General features: G+C 46.0%; 1 protein-coding gene across 1 annotated transcript in view; it reads right to left on the bottom strand.

Annotated features, from left to right (window-relative positions):
* Window positions 1-9856, bottom strand: part of nav3 (neuron navigator 3) — a 1340243-nt gene extending 1330387 nt beyond the window's left edge. The window contains exon 1 of the mRNA XM_072484719.1: window positions 9601-9856. The gene's annotated coding sequence lies outside the window, so the exon portion shown is untranslated. The remainder of the gene's footprint in view (window positions 1-9600) is intronic.
* Between the last annotated feature and the right edge of the window lie 3275 nt (window positions 9857-13131).

Genomic DNA, 13131 nt, shown 5'->3' with positions numbered 1-13131 from the left:
CACAGATTAGGTGATATTTAGGCCTTTGAACATCTTACCATTCTGATTGATGGAATTGGCAGAAGAAGTGACCATATCAGAATGCAGTCAGGTGCTTGGAAATCTCCCCTGGCAATTCACTTCCTGTGCCTCAAAAATGTTTCTTTTGGAGAAATAAATGAAGTATGAACAATGTTTTGTGAAAGCCTCGATCATCTCTGGAAGATAATGTGCCATTGTGTTCCACAGAATGCCAGGTTAATTTGTGCCGAGGCCTTGGATGGAGCCTCCGGCAGTAACAAAACATTCAAAACAGTTGTGGCTTTAACTTCTAACAACAGCAACAAATTGCATTTTAATAGCACCATTATCATAGTCAAACATCCCCAAGGTGCTTCACCAGGCTGCAAATCAGACAAAGCACTCCCATCAAACAGCAACATAAGGGGATATTAGGACAAGTGCCCAAACATTTGGTCAAAGGGGTAAATTTTAATTAACAGCTAAAAGAAGGAGGGGGGGAGAGAGAGAGAGGCGGAGAGGTTTGGAGAGAGAATTCCACAATGTAAGGCACAGGAAGCTGAAAGCACAGCTGTCAATGGTGAGACAAAGGAAGTAGGGAATGGGCAAGAGGCCAGAATTGGAGGAGGGGTGTGGGGGCTGGATGGAGAGGGGTGAAGCCATAGAGGAATTTTAACACGAGGATATGAATTTTTAAAATTCATATTCAACAGCCACAGAAGTCAGTGTTCAACTGGGAGTACTTGTCTGGATTTTGTGTTTGGGTGCCCGTAGAGGGGCATAAATCTACAAACTTCTAACTCCGAGGTAGAGTAATGCCTGCTGAGCCATAACTGGCATTTGGAAAAGAAAGGGGGAGAATACAGGAAGAAGGAGAAAGGCAGAAAATAGCATCTCTTTCATTACAATACCTGTGAGTTAACTGTAAAAGACCACATTTACTGAATGACCTGCCCAAATGAAGAAATTACCAGCAAGAATTATTTTTTGTTACATTTACTTTAACATGAATCATATTCAATGTAAATTAAACATGAACTAACAGCCAAATTATACTTAAAATAAAAAGGTAAATTTCACTTTAAATAGTCGATACAGTAAAGCTATATCTTACGCAATTACAAACATCCCACTTCAGCATTGGTATTATATAGTTACATATTTCTACAACATACACAGTTCGACAATATACTGTTCCTTATTCTCACAGGGGAAGTCAGAAATCCTAACCAACAACAGATTTTGCTCCCAAATTTCATGTGTGCGATTATCATCAACAAACCCTCTCTCCCTCAAGTCCCAACAGTCCTGATGGTGTTGTTTTCCAGGGTTCCAATTCAACCAACCTACAACACTGATTCACAGTTTGGCCATTCCTGGGTAAACACCCAGCTCTTTAGAATCTCTGAGCTATTCACCGCAACATTCCAAGTTTTAGATCCTTTTAACCAGCTCGCACAGCATTTCCAAAATCCCTCTCTCCTTTTCTGCCAAACAGTGGGATGGGAGGTCCAGCAACTGGGTGTCTGGGAGGCATTGGCAGCTGCAGTGAGTGCAGGCAGCTTGTACCAGAGGACACTTAAGGGCAATTTAGCCAATCCACCTAACCTGCACATCTTTGGACTGTGGAAGGAAACCGGAGCACCCGGAGGAAACCCAGGCAGATACGGGGAGAACGTGCAGACTCCGCACAGACAGTGAACTAGTGGGGAATCGAACCTGGGACCCTGGCTCTGTGAAGCCACAGTGCTATCCACTTGCGCTACCGTGCTGCCCACGATGCCATCACAATTTCTCTCTGGGTAGCCGGTTAGATCCCGGGAGGCCATTAGATTTGACTTCAAGCTCGCTAATGAGATTGAAATGAATGCAAGTTGCTGGTTACGATTTTTATCGCCATCTTTGGGGGAGATACAGAACTCGCCATCGGGAGCGGGCTGATTAGATAGCGAACTGCCTCGATTTCGGCCTTTCCCGCTATCTAACCGGCTCACCCAGAACAGCGTCTGGCGTATCGCGGCCGTTTGATCGCGGCTTCGGTCTGTATCTGTGCACGGATCGCCTTCATCCTACAGTTGCACTGCTTATAGCTCTCCTTTTGTGTCTGCAGCTCTCCTTTCTGTCTGGCCTCGCAGCTTCTGTCTTAACTTCCTTCCTGTTGATTCTGCTCCCAAGTCAAGGGTCGCCGTATCATATGTATCAGTATTACTTATTATCCAAGAAAATTTCAATTGATCCCTTTACAAATGATGCAAACTCTAAAATGTATTTTTCAAACATTCTTAAAAACAAGTACATATTCCACAGAAAGTATAATGTTTTCATACTGTACTGCCTCCAGAACAAAAGATCATCAAACTTCATTTAAAATCTCACCTCAACAACTTCTCAACTCATTTCACAAACACCAGGTTCATTTCTGACATGTGGTGGCTGCTGTTGGCTATATAACTAAAAGCTGCTTTGCACAAGGGAAGAACCAACAAGCATAAAGAAGACAAGTTAGCAGTTAATCTCTTTAAAGGTGGTAATGACTGAATGGACACTGTAGATCATGAATCAGTCAGAAAACCAGAGAGAGTGGCTTACGGTTGCCCTTTTTTTTATTATTCATTTGTGAGGATGTGAGTGTCACTGACAAGGCCAACATTTATTGCCATAGAATTCCTACAGTGCAGAAAAGGAGGCCATTCGGACTATCAGTCTGCTCCGACCTTCTGAAGGAGCACTCCACCTAGACCCACTCCCCCGCTCTATCCTCACAACCCCAGGCGTTGATCATATTCTATAAATACATTATAGGGAAGAGATTAACCAGGGAAAGAGTAGGGCCCATTAGACACCAAGGGGGCAATCTGCGTGTGAAGCCATAGGACATTGCTCGGGTGTTAAATGAATACCTCTCGTCAGTCTTCACTCAGGAGAAGGAGGATGTAGGTACATAATTCAGGAAGTTGGACCGCGAGGACCTTGAGCAGTTTGACATAGAAAGTGAGGAGGGATTGGAGGATTTGACAGACTTAAAAATAGACAAATTCCCAGGCCCTGATGATTTGCATCCCAGACTGCTGTGGGAGGCGAAGCAGGAAATTGCAGGGGCTCTGAAGCAAGTTTTGAATTTCTCTCTGGCCATGGGGCAAGTGCGAGAGGATTGGAGAACAGCTAATGTTGTTCCACTTTTCAAGAAGGGCGGTAGTGATAAACCTGGGAATTACAGACCGGTGAGTCTCATATCAGTAGTAGGGAAACAATTGGAAAAATTCTGAAGGAGAGAATTAATTTCCACTTGGAAAGGCATGGGTTGATTCGGGACAGTCAGCATGGCTTTGTCAGAGGGAGGTCATGCCTAACAAATTTGATAGAATTTTTTGATAAAGTGACCAAGTGTGTGGATGAAGGAAGCACAGTTGATGTAGTTTAGATGGATTTTTGCAAAGCCTTTGACAGTCTCCCACGACTGATTGAAACACATGGGGCGCGATTCTCTGCTCCCGTGACTAAGTGCTCACGCAGTCGTGAACGCCGTTGAGGTTCACGACGGCACGAAATGGCCCCGATCTCGACCGATTCAGCGCCCGAAAATGGGCTAGGATCGGGGCTGCGTGAAACTCGGGGGGCGTGGTGCTAAAGCAGCGTCGTCAGCGCGCGCCGGGCATTGGCGCCGCATAAAAGCAGCGCCGCGTCATCCGCTGCCTAACTGGCGTCACCCGCGCATGCGTGAGTTGGCCGGCGCCATGCATGCGTGGTTGCCGTCCTCCCCGAGGCCGCCCCGCAAGAAGATGTCGGATGGATCTTGCGGGGCGGCGGAGGAAAGGAGGTCCTACTTCAGAGAGGCCGGCCCACTGATCGGTGGGCACCGATCACGGGCCAGACACCTTTTGAGTGCAACCCCGGTGAAAAATAACCCTCGCCCGCCCACAGGCCACCCCCCCAGCGTTCCTGTGCTGTTCCCGCCGGCAGCGACCAGGTGTGGATGGCGCCGGCTGGAAGCCATCGCTTTGGGCAGGCCGCCCGGCCCGTCCGGGCCGGAGAATAGTGGGTGTAGCGGAGAATCGCCATTTTGGGTGTCCTGGGCGATTCTCTGGCCTGCACCGTGCAGAACTCGACGGGGCCGTTCCCGCCGTTTGGGTGCATCGCGGGACGGCGTACGGACCGGCGTCGCGCCAGGCGATTCTCCAAACCGGCGCGGGAGCGGAGAATCGCGCCCATGGAGTTCAAGGAACCCTGTCGAGGTGGATCCAAAGCTGGCTTTGCAATAGGACACAAAGGGTGTTGATAGAAGGCGATTTGAGTAACTGGAGGCTCATGTCCAGCAGCGTATTACAGAGATCAGGGCTGGGTCCCTTATTGTTTGTTATACGTATAAATGATACAGGTTTGTCAGATGGGCAGATGGTATTTAACCCTGGTAAGTGTGAGGTGATGCACTTTGGAAGAAGAAACAGCGCAAGGGACAAGAGGACACTAGAAAGCTCAGAGAACAGATCAATCTTGGGGTACTTGTTCACAGATCCCTGAAGGCAGAAGAGCAGGTGAATAGGGTAGTTAAAAAGGAATATATAACACTTGCCTTTATCAGTCGTGGCATAGAATATAAGAGCAAGGAGGTTATGTAGGAGCTGTACTGAATGTTGGTAAGCCTGGAGTACTGTGTGCAGTTCTGGTCACCTCACTATAGGAAGGAGGGGGTACAGAGGAGATTCACCAGGATGTTACGTGAGATGGAGCATCTGAGCTACAAGGAGAGACTTGATAGGCTTGGATTATTTTTTTAGAGCAGGGAAGGCTGAGAGGGGATATGATTTAGGTGTATACGATTATAAGGGGCTTGGACAGGGTAAATAGGCAACAGCTGCTCCCCTTGGTTTAGGGGTCAATCACAAAGGGGCATAGTTTTAGGGTGAGAGGCAGGAAATGCTGAGGGGATGCTGGTGAGAAACTGGAATGCAGGGCTTGGGAAGGTTGTGGAGGCCGGAAACCTCACAACCTTTAAAAAGCACCTGGGTGAGCACTTGAAACACCATCACATTCAGGGATATGGGATGTGCTCGTCAGTGGGATTAGCACAAGATTTGAGGTAGTTATTGTTGGTGCAGTCTCGATGGGCCAAAGGCCTTTTCTGCTCTGTAGACTCGATGACTCATTGGCCAAAATCGTCCAGTGTCCGGATGGACAGAAACCAGATGAACCCCCCTAGATGTGCTAAGGAATTCCTCAGAGGTCACAATGCATTGACTCCATGGGAAGTGCCCAGGAGGTTTGAACTTCCGATCGACAATACTCCTGCTCCCCGAGACCAGATGAAAATTTCTCCAACCTTCAATTAGTGTTGGAAACTCTGTCATACTTACCTGGATAATTGCCCAGGAAATATTAGACAGAGAAACTCTAGTCTAATCCTGGAAACCTATAGAACTAGCCACCCAACTCCTCCCCGACCCAACCTGATCCAAACACGCCACCCAACTCAGCTACCACCCTCACCCACCACACTGCCTCAGCTAGCCTAACCTCTCACTCACCCTACCTCCTCAGCCACCCTAACCCCTCATCCTCCCTGCAGCCTCAGCAACCCTAACCCCTCACCCACCCTACACCCTCACCCACCTTTCCCCTCGCTCACCCAACCCTGCAGTATAATGTGGATAAATGTGAGGTTATCCGCTTCTGTACAGAAATAGGAAAGCAGAATATTATTTGAATGTACATTTTATTTGGGTGTAAATTGAGAGAGGTGCTACTCAGCGAGACCTTGGTGTCCTCATGTAGCAGTTGCTGAAAGTAAGCGTGCAGGTACAGCAGGCAGTAAAGAAGGCAAAGAAGGTTTGATCTTGCAAAGCGAGAGGATTTGAGTATAGGAATAGAAATGTTTTACTGCAATTGCATAGGGCATTGGTGAGGCCACACCTGGAGTACTGTGTGCAATTTGGTGTCCTTATCTGAGGAAGGATGTTCTTGATGTGGAGGGAGTGCAGCAAAGGTTTACCAGGCTGATTCCTGGGATGGCGGGACTGTCATATGAGGAGAAACTGAGTCAGTTAGGATTATATTCATTGGAGCTGAGAAGAGTGAGAGGGGATATCATTGCAAATTCTAACAGGATTAGACAGGGCAGATTCAGAAAGAATGTTCCCAATGGTGGGGGATCCCAGAACTAGGGGCCACAGTTTGAGGATAAGGAGTAAACCTTTTAGGACTGAGGTGAGGAGAAATTTCTTCACCCAGAGAGTGATGAATCTGTGGAATTCGCTACCACAGAAAGTAGTTGAGGGCAAAACGTTGTGTAATTTCAAGAAAGAATTAGATGTAGCTCTTGGGGCGAAAGCGATCAAGGGATTTGGGGGGGAAGGCGGGATCAGGGCATTGAACTTGATGATCAGCCATGATCATAATGAAAGGCAGAGCAGTCTCGACCATCCGAATGGCCTCCTAGTGCTTCTATTGTTATGTTTCTAATACCCCATTATCCAGCCTAACTCTCGCTCACCTTACCCTCTTACCCACTCTACACCTCATTCACCCAACCCCCTTATCCACCCTACCCCCTCACCCACACTACTCCTTAGTCACCCTACTCCCTTAACCACCCACCCTCCACACCCACTTATCATTGCTCCATAGCTTTGCAAAGAAACTTTGGGACGTTCAACTTTTTATTTGCCAGTAAATGATAGTTACTGCCCTAAAAAGGGGATGTAGCTTATCTTCCCGCAGTGATCAACGCTACAAAGAAGTGGTTTCCTTTCAGGTATGCTCCGAATTTCTGGAGAAGCCAGAATCGGATCCTCTAACAGGTGTGCAAAATTCCACCATGGTGCAGAAAAGTACAGTGCGGAGTGACAATCCAAGGGCAGATGTCGCTCCTCGGAAGATTTAGAAATTGACCTGCTGAGCATTTCCAGCATTTTCTGTTTTGTTGGCAAATTGTGACATTGTATTCAATAAATCTTCAGTAATGTGTGGACAGGCATCAGGAAATGACGCTGGAAGGAGTGTGCAGGCTCACCAGAGCTCCAAGTGTGAGATATAATGAAGAGGGATTACATAACCTAGGCTTGTAACTCCCTGGAACATAGATTTGATTGATATTTTTAAGATCTTGAAACTAATTGATAGGGTGGCGAGAAACTTATTCACTGGTGGGGGAAGTCAAGGACAGGCATCCATGGCCTCAAAATCAGATCCAGGAGTTCGGGAGAGGAGTTAGAAGTTTTTCTTCCCACAAAGGCTGGTAGAAGATTGGAACTCTGACACAAAATGAAGTAGGTGGTAGCTCAATTAATCATTTGGAATCTAAGGTCAACCGAGTTTTGCTGGACAAAGAAATTCAGGGATAGGGAGCAAGGATGGGTGGATAGAGTTAGGACACAGAGCAGCCATGATTTCATTGGATGGTGGAACAGGCTCGAGGAGCAGAGTGGCCTCCTCGTGTTCCTCTGTTCATCTGATCTTACCTCACCAATGACCCGCAAACTGCTGGATTGTCATAAAACCTAACCGGATTATTAATGTGTGGGTGCGCTCCTGCCACTGCCCGTCCTGTCTGGCCCACAAGTGACCTGTCCACAATATGCAGTTGACTTCTTAATGCCCTCAGGAGTAGCTGATCAAGCCACCCAGCTCTACAATCAGCCAGGAAATCAAACCTTGTGAGGGGGACCACAGGTGACAGGCAATAAATGACACCAGTGCCAGAGTCAAGCTCATCCCGAGTGTTATCCCGCTCTGATATGTAACACAAATGAAAAAATAATTTTACTTTATTGCAATTCTTTGAGTACTGTCAGATATTTGAAGCTATGACAGAGCGCACTTCCAATTCACTATTGCTGAATTCAAATTACCCAATCATCCAATTCTTTCATGTTAACATCTGACCTTGCATGCTGCACTGCTTCATTTCAAAATGATTTTACCAATGCAAAAACGAAAACATGACACTCAAATTATGGGAAGTACAGTGAAATTCAGTTTTCTATTTTGAATGCTGCTTTAAGCAACAAGCTCTCCCGCCCCGCCCCCCCCCCCCCCCCCCTCCCACACCGAGCTTCCAGGTGTTCTTCTCATTTCAGACAAATTTCACCGTTCAAAAAATTTTGGATTATTAGTTCTGCAGATGTTACATTTCAAACGTCACACACAGAAATCCACACCTCTGAACAGTTTGCGGAACTTGGGATTTTGACTCCCAAGCCGCTGTCTTTAAATTCGAGACCTGACCTAATGATTTATTTATTTATTTCAGAAGCACTGCTTTTGAGAGAGGAACATTAGCTCTGCACAGGAAACCACGGACAAAATGGAGCAAAGATGTCCTGGTGCTCAGGAACTAAACGCTTGGTACCCAGAATCAGATGCAGCTTTAAACAACATCAGATTCCTCTTAGGGCCTTGAGAAACTCTCGATAGTGGACATTTGCTCATTACTTTCCCATTCTCTTAAAACAGACGATCGACAATGGGAGCATTGTAGGAACATAAAGCAATATTTCCTATTTAAGATTCGGGCAGATCGACCCTGCAATTCTGACTAGCTATTCATTCCCCTCACCAGAATTGCCTCGTTCTCCCCCTCAGGTGGAAAATGTAGAAACAAAAAAGGAGCCAATCTACGAGACAATAGGAGGCTGGATAAAGCTGGGGTCAGAAAGCCACCCTCAGTGGGTTCAAATATGGAAACCAAAGTATTTAATTTCTCACCGCACGTTACACCTTTTCAAAAATGTGTTACTAAGCCATGGGAAATCTTTTTTTAAAATCTGATTGATACCACAAAGAAAAGACAGAATCTGTAGCCTGTAAAAAAGGACTCCTCACAGTAACAATTAAAACCTCTTCAAATAGAGCTCTTTTTCACAAATCTTTGTCTGCCATTAAATGGCTGATGAACTATTGCATTTCATATCTTACTGGGTGAAGGAATGCTATATATATATATATATATGCATTACATGTATTTTGTAAACGCACAGTAGAAAGCCAATACTGTGGGTGACAACAACTGAAACCTTAACTTATTCGAGCAATAATTGTCACAAAAGGAAAGTGGCTTCCTTGGGAGAGAGTTGTGAAGAAATTCTGCTCGTCTGCAAACCGGGTTTCTCCTAAAAACGTAAGTTGTTTCCAGTAACAAGTCCAGAGCATCCAAAGGGCTTTGGAAATATTGGCAATGTGATGCCTCCACATGCAAACAGCTCTGCAGCGCCCCCTGGTGCAGAGTCTCGCCTGTTGCACCAACCCAGAGAGATGGAAGGTTTGGGGGGGGGGGGGGGGTGGGGGGAAGTAAAATATCAAATACAGACACGGCATAAATGTGAATTTTATTTTTTTTCCTGAATGAATATTTGTCCTCTCTTTTACCGGGACAATTTTCATTTTTCACAACCGCACCCCCCCCCCCCCACTCTTCCTCCCCCTCCCTCCATCACATCTTTCAATTCTCTGCCATGACTGCGTGCACACTCTGCTCGGAATCCGCATTCTTGTTACACACAATACCTGTTATTTTTTTACACATTGATAACATCCTAAGCTCAGGGTATTTCACTGCATCTGTACAAAATGCGCTTGGAACTTTCAGAAAAATAATTGATGATTTACCTTTCGGTGCCCCAGTCTGTTTAGTTGCAGTAGAGGGGAGGGGGAGATCTGTGGAATTGGCAGAGATCCGGGTGGAAGAGTGAATTAAACCTAAATCCAGAGCTTTCAATCCCTTGCGTTGCCGTTTAAGAAGGTCTGTGTGCCTGGACAGAGCTGGTGCAGGAACCGGGGGAGCTGCCTGGGTTTATCTCTGTCACATTATTCCATTCACATTCTCCTGTGCTTATATATATATATATAGATCTTTAGATATATTTCTCTATATTAAAAAGGGGGAGTGGTGGCTGGCACTTTGACAGGTTCAACCTCCGCCTGTTCTCCCGGACACAAAGCGACGTAATTTCAGCACCGCCACACACACCGAAACAGGCGGCACAAAAACTCCAAAAGCAGCAGAATGTCAGCTCCTGTGTATGTGTGCGTGTTCAGGGTAAACGCTATTTATTTGGGGAGATACCCCTTTCCAGGCACATACCACACAAACTGCAATTATTAACAATAAAGGGTCTGGATTCTGTCAGTATCCAAGCACCTGTTTTATTATGCGGGGTAGATCATGGAGCAAATTTTTATTATCCTGACAAACTTAAGTTTAATTTTTCATTGACTCACAATCTTGCAGCGGAGACGCGGCCGTTCGGCCCCTCACGCATGGGCAGGTTCCTGGGAAGCCCTCGGCCAATTCGGTCCCGAGCGCCAAATATTCCTCCAATTTGTGAAATAACCCAAACCTCAACCAATTTGTAATTGCCGTTCTGATGAATTCGTTCAAATCCCACGCAGGTAGAAAGGCTTGCATTGATATAGCGCCGTTTATACTCTCAGGAGATTGCAAGCACTTTACAGTGGAGCCACTGCTGTGAAAAGCACAGCAGCAAATTTGCGCACAGCAAGATCCCACCAATATTTCGATTGATCTCGGTTGAGGGATGAATAGTGGCAACTACACCAGGCAGAATTCAGACTGATCGAAGGGGCACCTGGGTCTTGGTTCAAAGTCTCATTGCAATTTGGCACCACTGAGGGTACAGCACTCCTTCACTCCTCAAGGGGTGACAGCGGCATAGGGGTAATATCACTGGACTAGTAATCCAGAGGCCCAGACTAATGTTTTGGGGTCACAGGTTCAAGCCCACCACAGAAATTTAAATTCAATTAATAAAGCTGGAAATGAAAACTAATCTCAGGAATGAGACTAATTTATCAGATTGTTGCTTCGCTAATGCCCTTCAGGAAATCTGCCATATTTTACCTGGTCTGGCCTACATATAACTTCAGGTTAACTCTGAAATGCCTACACAAAAGTCAATAAAAAGGAATGAAACTGGACGGACCACCCAGCACCAATTTAAGGCACCGGAAACGTTAAAGGCAAATCCAGCCCTGTCGACCCTGCAAAGTGCTCCGTACGTACAAATGAAAGAAGCACTGAGGGTGAAAAGGATGCAGAATGTACTCTGGATGGGGGACTTCACTGTCCATCACTAAAAGTAGCTCAGTCGTACCACCAGCCGGGTCCTAAAGGACATAGCTGCTAGGTTTTGACTGTGCCAGGTGGTGAGGGAACTAACAAGAGGGAAAAACATACTAGACCTCATCCTCACCAACCTGCCTGCTGCAGATGCATCTGTCCATGACAGTATCGGTAGAAGTGACCACCACACAGGCATTGTGGAGACAAAGTCCTGTCTTCACATTGAGGATGCCATCCGTTGTGTTGTGTGGCACTACCACCGTGCTAAATGGGATAGACTTTGATCAGATCTAGCAACTCAAGACTGGACATTCATGAAGTGCTGTGGGCCATCAGCAGCAATAGAATTGCACTCAACCACAACCTGTAACCTCATGGCCCGGCATATCCCCCGCTCTACCATTACCACCTAGCCAGGGGATCAACCCTGGTTCAATGAAGAGTGTAGGAGGGCATGCCAGGATCAGCACCAGGCATACCTAAAAATGAGATGTCAGCCTGATGAAGCTATAACACAGGACTAATTGCATACCAAACAGCTTAAGCAGCAAGTGATAGACAGAGCTAAGCAATCCCACAACCAACGGATCAGATTTAAGCTCTGCAGTCCTGCCACATCCAGCCGAAAATGGTGATGGACAATTAAACAACTCACTTCGGTTACGTTTACTTTAGCGATGGAAAGAGTTAAGTATATACCGCAGGGCAAGAGTTATATCTGGGGGAAAGGCAATTATGATGCGATTAGGCAAGACTTAGGATGCATAGGATGGGGAAGGAAACTGCAGGAATGGGCACAATTGAAATGTGGAGCTTGTTCAAGGAACAGCTACTGCGTGTCCTTGATAAGTATGTACCTGTCTGGCAGGAAGGAAGTGGTCGAGCAAGGGAACCGTGGTTTACTAAAGTAGTTGAATCACTTGTCAAGAGGAAGAAGGAGGCTTATGTAAAGATGAGACGTGAAGGTTCAGTTAGGGTGCTTGAATGTTACAAGTTAGCCAGGAAGGACCTAAAGAGAGAGATAAGAAGAGCCAGGAGGGGACATGAGAAGTCCTTGGCAGGTAGGATCAAAGAAAACCCTAAAGCCTTCTATAGGTATGTCAGGAATAAAAGAATGACTAAGGTACGAGTAGGGCCAGTCAAGGACAGTAGTGGGAAGTTGTGCGTGGAGTCCGAGGAGATATGAGAGGTGCTAAATGAATATTTTTCTTCAGTATTCACACAGGAAAAGACAATGTTGTCGAGGAGAATACTGAGATACAGGCTACTAGACGAGACGGGATTGAGGTTCATAAGGAGGAGGTGTTAGCAATTCTGGAAAGTGTGAAAATAGATAAATCCCCTGGGCCGGATGGGATTTATCCTAGGATTCTCTGGGAAGCTAGGGAGGAGATTGCAGAGCCTTTGTCTTTGATCTTTATGTCATCATTGTCTATAGGAATAGTGCCAGAAGACTGGAGGATAGCAAATGTTGTCCCCTTGTTCAAGAAGAGGAGTAGAGACAACCCCGGTAACTATAGACCAGTAAACCTTGCTTCTGTTGTGGGCAAAGTCTAGGAAAGGATTATAAGAGATAGGATTTATAATCATCTAGAAAGGAGTAGTTTGATTAGGGATAGTCAACACGGTTTTGTGAAGGGTAGGTCGTGCCTCACAAACCTTATTGAGTTCTTTGAGAATGTGACCAAACAGGTGGACGAGGGTAAAGTAGTTGATGTGGTGTATATGGACTTTAGTAAAGCATTTGATAAGGTTCCCCACGGTAGGCTATTGCAGAAAATATGGAGGCATGGGATCGAGGGTAGTTTAGCGGGTTGGATCAGAAATTGGCTAGCTGTAAGAAGACTGAGGGTGGTGGTTGATGAAAAATGTTCAGTTACCAGTGGTGTACACAAGGATCTGTTTTGGGGCCACTGCTGCTTGTTATTTTTATAAATGACCTGGAGGAGGGCGTAGAAGGATGGGTGAGTAAATTTGCGGATGACACTAAAGTTGGTGAAGTTGTGGACAGTGCGGAAGGATGTTGCAGGTTACAGAGGACATAGATAAGTTGCAGA

This window comes from Scyliorhinus torazame, chromosome 19, assembly GCF_047496885.1.
Source record: "Scyliorhinus torazame isolate Kashiwa2021f chromosome 19, sScyTor2.1, whole genome shotgun sequence".
Taxonomy (NCBI): domain Eukaryota; kingdom Metazoa; phylum Chordata; class Chondrichthyes; order Carcharhiniformes; family Scyliorhinidae; genus Scyliorhinus; species Scyliorhinus torazame.
Note: the sequence above shows the minus strand (reverse complement) of the source record. Positions and strands in the feature narration are given on the sequence as shown.